Source organism: Delphinus delphis, chromosome 7 (assembly GCF_949987515.2).
Source record: "Delphinus delphis chromosome 7, mDelDel1.2, whole genome shotgun sequence".
In the NCBI taxonomy this organism is placed as follows: Eukaryota; Metazoa; Chordata; class Mammalia; order Artiodactyla; family Delphinidae; genus Delphinus; species Delphinus delphis.
In genome coordinates this window covers 27,947,145-27,958,755 of record NC_082689.1, presented here as the reverse complement: position 1 = coordinate 27,958,755, position 11,611 = coordinate 27,947,145, and positions in this window count along the sequence as shown.

Here is an 11,611-nt window from a genome sequence, read left to right as displayed (position 1 = left end):
GCCGAAGGCATTTCTGTGAACTTGAGGAGTTGCCCCCAGTGAAAATTCGTTTTCCCCAGGACTTTTTTTTTTGCGGTACGCAGGCCTCTCCCGTTGCGGAGCACAGGCTCCGGACGCGCAGGCTCAGCGGCCATTGCTCATGGGCCCAGCTGCTCCGCGGCATGTGGGATTTTCCCGGACTGGGGCACGAACCCGTGTCCCCTGCATCGGCAGGCGGACCCTCAACCACTGCGCCACCAGGGAAGCCCCAGACTTCTCATTTTTAATTCAATAAAATTGCACTGCATTACTAAGTATTATGTTCATTGTGCAGGTTCTGAAAGTGGTTAAGAGATGGCTCTGTTCTCCAAGGAGCTTTCACTCTATGGGAGGAGACAAGATTGCCACTACTGCAAAAAGGAGCTCTTGGCCTCTGCTCATGACTTCTGTCTCCCCTCCCTGCAGGATCTGTTCCTTTTCCTTCTTTCTAATATATCTTGTCTGTCTTTGACTTCCACATTTTTGCAGTGTGAATGGTACTCAACTAGAACTGGGAAAACCTCTGCCAAAGGTTTCTTATGTTCAACCTTTTGTTTTTTTTCTTTTTCTTTTTCCTTCACTAAGTTTATTTTGGTCAAATATATTTAGAATGTAATAAAAGTATAGGCTTGGTGATAATAGCAGTAGTAATAGTTAACATTTTTACAGTGTTCACTATATAAAGGCATTAATTAGGCATCTCTATGCATTATTTTCTTTAATCCTCACAACAATCTTATGAGGAAGGTAATGAGCATTTTTATTGCCTCTCCAAAATCCACTCCATTTCTTACCAATTTTGTGGCAAACAAGGACAAGTGGTAGAGTAAGTGAAAAAAAAAATGCAAAACTGAAAATCCCTGCCCTCATGAATTTTACATTCTCCCATTCTCCTGAAGCCTGCTCTACCTATGGAGTCAGATATGTGCACCAAGAAATTTCCTTATGTTATCTAGTTAAGCATATTGTTGGCACAGTCTTATGCTGAAATTACATAAGATCTGTGCTTTAATTCTGTAGATATGGGGAAACAAAGAATAACTTACCTATTAACGTCTTCTCATTAAAATTTCAGCCATGCTAGATGACTAAGTTCTAGAGATTGGCTATTCAACACAAGGCCCATGGTTAGCAATATGGTGCACTTTTTTTTTCCCCCTTAGCTTTCTTAGTTTTTTTTTTCTTGACACTTAGTGCACTTAAAGTTTGTTTAGAGGGTAGATCTCATGTTAACTGTTCTTACTACAAAAAAACCAAAAACTAACAAAAGGGTCAGAAGTACACTTTGGGAGATGTTGGCTACATCTTTTATTTTGATCATGGTGATGGTGCTATGAGTATTTGCACATGTCCAGACTCATCAAATTGCACACATTAAATATGTGCAGCTCTTTGTATATCAATTATACCTCAAAAAAGCTGTCTAAAAAAAAGGTATCCTAGGGCTTCCCCGGTGGTGCAGTGGTTGAGAGTCTGCCTGCCGATGCAGGGGACGCTGGTTCATGCCCCGGTCCAGGAGGATCCCACATGCCGCGGGGTGGCTGGGCCCGTGAGCCATGGCCGCTGAGCCTGTGCGTCCGGAGCCTGTGCTCTGCGACGGGAGAGGCCACAGCAGTAAGAGGCCCGCGTACCGCAAAAAAAAAAAAAAAATGTATCCTATCTAATTAAAAAAAACAAAAACCGAAACAAAAAACCCCATAACGTTTTATTCATGACAGTTCCAATCGGCAAGTATTGATACTTTGATGGTCTCTCATGCACCAGACAATGTGATAGTCACTGGAAATATAAATATAGTGAAATACATGCTCACGTTTACAAGCAGAGCACGTTCAGCATTTTTGTAAATGTTTCTAAACTTGAGTTAATGTTTAAACCAGCCTTTGAGTGATGATGGTTCCTTTGGGAGAGGAAATCAACTTGACAAAACATCTTATTGTTGAATTGTAGCCTCTTGTGTCTCTCCCCCTAGTCTCTCCAAGGTTTGTGTCCCAAGTTACCCTGATCTCTCACAATGTTATCAAATATAGTACCCCCCTTTTTGCCCTTAGTGGGTTAAGTTTTGTTGGTTCAAAACCTCAGGAGCTCCCCCGGTAAAATGTGAAACTGGCTCCTGTACACAGAGGGCAAGGAGAGATGGAAGAAAGAGGCAGATCACTCCACATTGGTAGGTGGCAGGTTTAATAAGCAAGGGAACTTAATATGAAGCTTGTCTTGGGCAGCAGCAAGATGAGGAGATCTCCACACTCACCTGCCACCTCTTATAAGTTGATATAGAGGCCTTACCTAGGTTCAGTCACGTGTACCATCCAGATGGTCTCAACAACATGTTCTCTCCAGGCTGCGTCCATGAAAACAGCTCTCACTGTGGGAACAGTGGACAGAGTGTGCATTCCAAGGGCAGGGGAGGGGGTGAGGAGCCTCTGATTGCCTGGGTCCAGCCCTCGGCTCTACCTGTGGTCATGTCCTCTCGATGACCTCCCCCAGCAGTTTTACTTTACCTACAGTAAGACCATAGACTTTCACTTCTTACTTGTTCAGAACCCCTTTATCATTCCCAATCTATTAACTAAACTGCTCAATACAGCCTACCTTTTCCTCCTTTTTTCTCCTATTATTCACTCAGCTATCTAAGAACTGTTACATCTTGGCCTCCTCTTTTTCGTTCATAAAACTAGCTGTTGTCTGATGGAAAACTAGCTGTTTCTGATATCATTATATCAGAAATTAGGGAAACCAAAGTTTTATTCACACCTTTTTTGAGAGGCCTTAGAACATTGTTTAATTTACAAGTTCTCATTGTAATTTTTCTTTATTCGCTTAGTAAACATGCACAATTTTTATAGCTAATGAGTGCACAGTGTTTCTACTATGTGAAACTTTACCTTATAGTTTGTTGACCTATTAATGGTGATTTTACTTCATTGCTTTTGCTCAAAATTATTCTCTTCACTGCTGATGATATAATACCAAACATGTTCATTTTCCAAGCCACTACTCTTTCCCAGGATCCTACAACTGTGCCACATGACAGATGTGTTGCCTGGGGTGGTAACACCAATTATAAATGGCATATTGGACACTGCAGTTTGGCCTGTAGTGTGATTTTTCTGTAACTCAAATTCTGGTTGCCTACTGCCTGAAGGAAATGATCTTCTTGATGATTTGTTATGTCCCCACAAAGGTCAACACTGTGTGTGTGTGAGGAGTGGCTAATTTATTTATTATTTTATTCTTTTTTATATTATATAATGTGATTTGCAAAAAGGTGTACAACTTGGTGATTTAATATATCTATATATCGTGAAATGATTACCACTGTCAAGTAACCCATTCGTCACCTCACATAATTATCGTGTGTGTGTGTGTGTGTGTGTGTGTGTGTGTGTGTGTGATGAGACCACTTAAGATCTACTCTTAGTGGGAATTCCCTGGCGGTCCAGTGGTTAGGACTTCTGGGTTCAATCCCTGGTCAGGGAAATAAGATCCACAAGCTGTGCAGTATGGCAAAAACAAACAAACAAAAACTACTCTCTTAGCAAAATTCAAGTATACATACAGTATTGTTAACTCTAGTCACCATGCTCTAGGTTAGCTCCCCAGAGCTTATTCATCCTATAACTGGAAATTTGTACCCTTTGACCGGCAGCTCCACATTTTCCCCACCCCACAGCCCCTGGTAACCACCATTCTAGTCTCTGGTTCCATGAGTTTGACTTTTTAGGTTCCACATATAAGTGAGATCATATACTATTTGTCTTTCTGTCAACACAGTTTTGATAGTGCTAATTATTGTCTGCTTTCCTTTCCACATGAGATGGACTCTGTCATAGTGCAGCACATTATCGAACAGGCTTGAATGACAGAATCAGTCCTGTGTGAGAACATTTCCTTGGGAGACAGGAAACTTGGCTTTTAGTGCACATTTTACTATAACTGAGCTGGGTGACCATAGATAAGTGGCTAAACTCTGGGTTTCATTTTTTATTTGTAAAGAGTAGAAGGTTTTGATCTTTAATATATTAGGGATTCAGACTTCTTCAAATTATCAATATAGTTTTAACTTTTAGAAAGAACTTTATTGAAATTAGTATGTAAACATAATAGGAATCCAAGACAAAATCTGCCTACATTCTCATTTAGTCTTTGGCTATGCACATATCCAATGAATACATACTTTCAGTTATGTTATAAATGAAACTTTATATGTTACTTTTTCATTTGACATACAGTACATATTTTTCCAAAAAATGACTTTTTTTTCTGTTTCACACACACTTTTCCTCCTTCTTTCCTCTCACCACCATTCCACCGTCCCCATCCCACTCAGGTAATATGTGTCCTTCCACCTTTTTCTCCATAACTCATTTGATTGTATAAAATATAAACATATATGTAGGGGTGAAATAGCATTTTGTTGATGGTTTCCTTTGCTGTACAGAAGCTTTTTAGTTTGATGTAGTCCTACTTGTTTATTTTTGCTTTTGTTGCCTTTGTTTTTGGTGTCAAATTAACAAAACAAAACAAAACAAAAACACCTGCCAAGACTGATGTAAAGGAGCTGACTTTGTATATTTTCTTCTAGGAATTTTATGGTTTCAGGTCTTGCCTTCAAGACCTTAATCCATTTTGAGTTTATTTTTGTATATGGTGTAAGATAGTGGTCCATTTTCATTCTTTTGCATGTCCAGTTTTCCCAACACCATTTATTGAGGACACTATCCTTGAAAATTAGTTGACCATATATATGTGGGTTTATTTCTGGGCTCTGTTCTGTTCCATTGATCTTGTATCTGTTTTTCTTCCAGTACCATACTTTTTTGATTACTATAACTTTGTAATATAGTTTTAGATCAGGAAGTGTGATGTCTCCAACTTTGTACTTCTTTCTTGAGACTGGTTTAGCTATGTAGGGTCTTTTGTGATTCCATACAAATTTTAGAAAAATTTTTTCTATTTCTATGAAAAATGCCATTGAAATTTTGATAGGGATTGCGTTGAATCTGTAGATTATTTGGGTAGTATGGACATTTTAACAATATTAATTCTTCTGATCCATCAGCATGAAATATCTTTCCATTTATATGTGTTTTCTTCAATGTCTTTCATTAATGTCTTATAGTTTTCAGTGTAGAGGTTTTTCATATCCTTTGTTAAATTTATTTCTAAGTATTTTATTATTTTTGATGCAATTGTAAATGAGATTAAAAAATATTTTTCTTTCTGATAATCCATTATTAGTGTATAGAAATGCAACAGATTTTTGTGTATTCATTTTGTATCCTACAACTTTATTGAATTTGTTTATTAATTCTAACAGTTTTTTTGGTGGAGTCATTAGGGTTTGCTATATATAATATGTCATTTGAAAATAGAGACAGTTTTACTTCTTCCTTTCTGATTTGTATGCCTTTCCTTTCTTTTCTTTCCTAATTGCTCTGGCTAGGAATTCCAGTAGTATGTTGAATAAAAGTGGCAAGAGTGGCCATTCTTGATCTTAGAGGAAGAGCTTTCAGCTTTTCACCTTTGTTTTGTTTTTAGCAAGTAATTAGGTTTATTTTTTTCAGGTTTCTATTGACTTTATTTTTTAAATTTTTTATTTGATATTGGAGCATAGTTGATTAAAAATGTTGTGTTAGTTTCAGGTGTACAACAAAGTGATTCAGTTATACATAAACATGTATCTGTTCTTTTTCAAATTATTTTCCCATTTAGGTTCCCTGTGCAGTGTTCCCTGTGTTATACAGTAGGTTCTTATTGGTTATCTATTTTAAATATACCAGTTTTCCACCTTTGGGTATAATGTTAGCTGTGGGCTTGTCATATATGGTCTTTATTATGTTGAGGTACGTTCTCTCTGTACCCATTTTGTTTAGAGTTTTTATCATGAATGGATGTTGAATTTTGTCAAATGCTTTTTCTGAATCTATTGAGATGATCACATATGACTTTTGTCCTTCATTTTGTTAGTGTGATGTATCTCATTGATTGATTTGCAGATACTGAACCATCCTTGTATCCTTGGAATAAATCCTTTGATCATGATGTATGACCCTTTTAATATATTGTTTAATTCAGTTTGCTAATATTTTGTTGAGGATATTTACATATATGTTCATCAAGGATGTTGGCCTGTAATTTTCTTTTCTTGTAGTGTTCTTATCTAGTTTTGATATAAGGGTAATGCTGGTCTCGTAAAATGAGTTTGGAAGTATTTCTTCATCTTCTGTTTTTTGAAAGAGTTTGAGAAGGATTGGTATTAATTTTTCTTTAATGCTTGGTAGAAGCCACCGAGTCCTGGACTGTTGTTTGTTGGGAGGTTTTTAATTACTGATTCAATCTCCTTACTAAAATTGGTCATTTCTGATTTTCTATTTCTTCCTAATCCAGTAGTGGTCAGTTGTATGTTTCTAGGAACTTATTCATTTCTTCTAGGCTGTTTAATTTGTTGGCATATAACTGTTCATCATTTAAGTGTAGTTTCAATCAAAGCCAACAGATTTCTTTTTCCTAATTGGACTAAAATTTAATCTTTAGTAATCAATATGGAAAAATTGCATAAATAAGGGACTTTTGCTCAACTAGCTGTTAAAACTTACGTATGGCAGAAATAAATACTTGGGTGTAGATAAAACTTGAGAGAGAGTAAAAGTGTACCAGTTTCCTCATTTTCCAGAAAGGTTAAGGTCAAAGGGCTAACTAAACATTTACCCTGGAAACTTAATCAGGAAGAAAGTTAAATGTTAGAATTGTATAGTGGTAAATCCAAGATTAAAAAAATACCAAAGAGGAAGGTATAATTTACAATAAATACACAACTGATATACAATTGTATATGACTAATAACAGTACTAATATTTAAAGACAAGTAAAGGACGAATCCAATTAAAATACTACTACCCAAAGCAATCTACAGATTCAATGCAATCCCTATCAAATTACCAATGGCATTTTTTACAAAACTAGAAAAAAACTCTTAAAATTTGTATGGAGACACAAAAGACCCCGAATAGCCAAAGCAGTGTTGAGGGAAAAAAACGGAGCTGGAGGAATCAGGCTCCCTGACTTCAGACTATACTACAAAGCTACAGTAATCAAGACAATATGGTACTGGCACAAATACAGAAATATAGATCAATGGAACAGTATAGAAAGCCCAGAGATAAACCCATGCACCTCTGGTCAACTAATCTATAACAAAGGAGGCAAGGATATACAATGGAGAAAAGACAGTCTCTTCAATAAGTGGTGCTGGGAAAACTGGACAGCTACATGTAAAAGAATGAAATTAGAACACTCCCTAACACCATACACAAAAATAAACTCAAAATGGATTAGAGACCTAAATGTAAGACTGGACACTATAAAACTCTTAGAGGAAAACATAGGAAGAACACCCTTTGACATAAATCACAGCAAGATCTTTTTTGATCCATCTCCTAGAGTAATGGAAATAAAAACAAAAATAAACAAATGGGACCTAATGAAACTTAAAAGCTTTTGCAAAGCAAAGGAAACTACAAACAAGACGAAAAGACCACCCTCAGAATGGGAGAAAATATTTGCAAACGAATCAATGGACAAAGGATTAGTCTCCAAAATATATAAACAGCTTAATGCAGCTCAATATTAAAAAAAACAAACAACCCAATCCAAAAATGGGCAGAAGATCTAAATAGACATTTCTCTAAAGAAGACATACAGATGGCCAAGAAGCACATGAAAAGCTGCTCAACATATCACAAATTATTAGAGAAATGCAAATCAAAACTACAGTGAGGTATCACCTCACACCAGTTAGAATGGGCATCATCAGAAAATCTACAAACAACAAATGGTGATGAGGGTGTGGAGAAAAGGGAACCCTCTTGCACTGTTGGTGGGAATGTAAATTGATACAGCCGCTATGGAGAACAGTATGGAGGTTCCTTAAAAACTAAAAATAGAACTACCATATGACCCAGCTATACCACTACTGGGCATATACCCTGAGAACACCATAATTCAAAAAGACACATGCACCCCAATGTTCATTGCAGCATTATTTACAATAGCCAGCTCATGGAGGCAACCTAAATGCCCCTTGACAGATGAATGGATAAAGAAGATATGGTACATATATACAAAGGAATATTACTCAGCCATAAAAAGGAACAAAATTGGGTCATTTGTAGAGACATGGATGGATAAGAGACTGTCATACAGAGTGAAGTATGTCAGAAAGAGAAAAACAAATATTGTATATTAATGCATATATGTGGAACCTAGAAAAATGGTGCAGATGAACCAGTTTGCAGGGCAGAAACTGAGACACAGATGTAGAGAACAAACGTGTGGACATCAAGGGGGGAAAGTGGCAGGGGTTGGGGTGGTGGTGTGATGAACTGGGAGATTGGGATTGACATATATACACTAATATGTATAAAATGGATAGCTAATAAGAACCTGCTGTATAAAAAAGTAAATAAAATAAAATTCAAAAATTAAAAAAAAAAAAGAGGGCTTCCCTGGTGGCTCAGTGGTTGAGAGTCTGCTTGCCGATGCAGGGGATGCGGGTTTGTGTCCCGGTCCAGGAGGATCCCACGTGCCACAGAGCAGCTGGGTCTACGAGCCATGGCCATTGGGCCTGTGTGTCCAGAGCCGGTGCTCTGCAACGGGAGAGGCCACAGCCGTGAGAGGCCTGCATACTGCAAAAAAAAAAAAAAAAGAAAGAAAAGAAGTAATACAGAGATATTGTATACCTTTCACACATTTTCTCCCGTTGGTAACGTCTGTCATAACTGCAGTGCAATATCCCAAGCAGGAAATTGACATTGATATAATCCACCTACTTTATGCAGATCTCACTGGGTTTACATATACTCATTTATTTGTGTATTTTGTTTTATGCAGTTTTATTACATGTTGATGCACGTGACCACCACCACAGCTAAGATATAGAACAGTTTCAGTACAGGAATCCCTCCTGCTACCCTTTTATGGCCACAACCACTTCCCTCTCCTCTCTTGCCTCCCATGCTCCCCCAATAACTGGCAACCACTAATCTGTTCTCCATTTCTATAATCATTATATGACTCTTAAAAGAATTAACTGTGCTTTGATTCTAATTATTAATTGGAGGTCTGTAAATACCTACAATAAATTCATGTGGTTGAAATGAAAGAGAAAGAATGAATAATAGGTGTGCAGGATGACAGCTCTATGTGATCGCATTCCGAATGCTGTCATCTTAACTGTTACTGAGCCATGGTGTAGATAGACACATTTTATTCTTTAAAGAAATTCTTTTTTATTAAAATTAAAAAAAAAATTTTGTATTGTAGTTGATTTACAATGTTGTGTTAGTTTCAGGTGTACAGCAGATTCATTTCCCATATAGGTTAATACTGAATATTGAGTAGAGTTCCCTGTTCTATACAGTAGGTCCTTGTTGATTATTTTATATATAATAGTGTGTATATGTTAATCCCAACCTCCTAATTTATCCCTCCACCACTTTCCCCTTTGGTAACGATAAGTTTGTTTTCTATGTCTGTGAGTCTGTTTCTGTTTTATAAAAAAATTCATTTAGATACATTTTATTCTTAAACTGCTTTTAATTTGCTTCTCATATGAACAGGGTCATGGGGAATTTTATACAGCCAAATGTGCAAAATGGCCTGGTCTTCAGATTTAGTTCTGGGTTAGAGGTCAGTTTGTGAAAGGATTATAAAACTTGAGAAGTATGGACACTTTTGTGGTTTTTATGGTATTTATGCTTGTATTTTATACATATTGCTTGTTTTTCTTTGAATTAAAAAAAGGACAAATTGGGGGAACACTTCCATAGCTGGTGATTGAATTAAAGGTGGGTGGTTCAATAATATTTTCCCCCAAACTATCAGTTTATTATGGCAGATTCCTGTCTCTATTCTAACTGAATATTACAGACAATACATTCTAAATAATTAAAAACATGTTTCATTTTCAAACTCCCTTTACAATACGAAAACTTTGGCCACTCTCAAGGGAATCATACTCTTGAGAGTGACAGCAGCATTTAAGAATGTAAAATAAAACATTAATAGGTATATATGAACTCTTTTGAGGCCTGTGTGAAAACATGGATTAGAGAGTTAATAAAATGGATTTATTATTTGGCAATCAATTCTAGAGTATACGAGAAACCCTAAATTACAAGCAAAATACTTTATATTAGGCCAGCTCATCCTTCTCATGGACTATGGAAAATAGAATGTCGCCTCCAAGGGAATTCATTCTCTTTAAACGTATTCTTTTTTAAAATGTATGTCCTATGAGCTGATTATCAGCCTTGCTCTGAGGGTCAGCAGCTGTCCAGATCCCATTCCTCAGCAGAATTCAATAAACATATTCTTTTAATCCTTTCCAAATTATAGTCTAATTTGATATATGAATGTTATAGTAACTTTCTAAGAGGACTTTTAAACATTAAAGAAACTTCACTTTATGAGAAATGTTTTTCAAAATTATAAAATAATCATATTTGAACAATTCTCACTTTGTTTTTTACAACCACCTTGTGGCAAATCTTCATTTACTAGAATGAGGTAATGTTTTTACGTATTGTGTTTTTTAAAATGAGGACAACATAATTCTTTTTTGAAAAATTAACTTTTGAGATAATTGTAGATTCACATGCAGTTGTAAAAAAAAAATGCAAAGAGAACTGTGTATCCTTTACCCAGGTTCCCCCAGGGTAACATCTTATAAAGCTATAGCACAATACACAGCCAGCACATTAACATTGATACAGTCAAGATACAGAACATTTCCATCCCAACAAGGATCCTTCCTGTTGCCCTTTTATAGCCACACCCACCTCCTTTCCACTCCTCACTCCTCCTCAACCCCTGGCAACCGCTAATCTGTTCTCCATTTCTATAATTTAATATGTCTGCTCTTTTTTTTCTTTGTCTGCTTGCTAGAAGTTTATCAACTTTATTGCCTTCTCAAAGAACCAGTTCTTTGTTTCATTGATAATCTATATTGTTTTGCTGTTTCAATTTCACTGATTTCTGTTTTTATCTTTATTGTGTCCTTCCTTTTATTTTCTTTGGTTTTATTTTATTCTTGAGGTGGGAGATTATGTTGTTGATATATGACTTTTCTTCTTTTGTAATATAGGTATTTAGTGCTATAAATTTCTCTCAGCATTGCTTTATCTGTGTCCTATACATTTTGATATGTTGTATTTTCATTTCCATTCAGTTCAATGCATTAAAAAAAAATTTCCCTTAAGCCTTTCTTTTTGACCCAAGGATTATTTAAAAGTGTGTTTAGTTTCCAATGTTTGGAGATTTTCCTGGTATTTTTCTCTTATTGATTTCTAGTTTGATTCCACTGTGGGCTGAGATCATATTCTGAGATCGTATGATTTCAGTTCTAAACTTGTTGAGATCTGTTTTACGGCCCAGGATATGGTCTACTTTGGTATCTATTCTGTGAGCACTTGGAAAGAATATGTATTCTGCATTGTCGAGTGAAGTGTTCTGTAAACGTTTATTAGATCCTCTTGGTTGAGTTGTATCTTTGTTGATCTTCTGTCTAGTTCTATCAGTTGAGAGAGGAGTA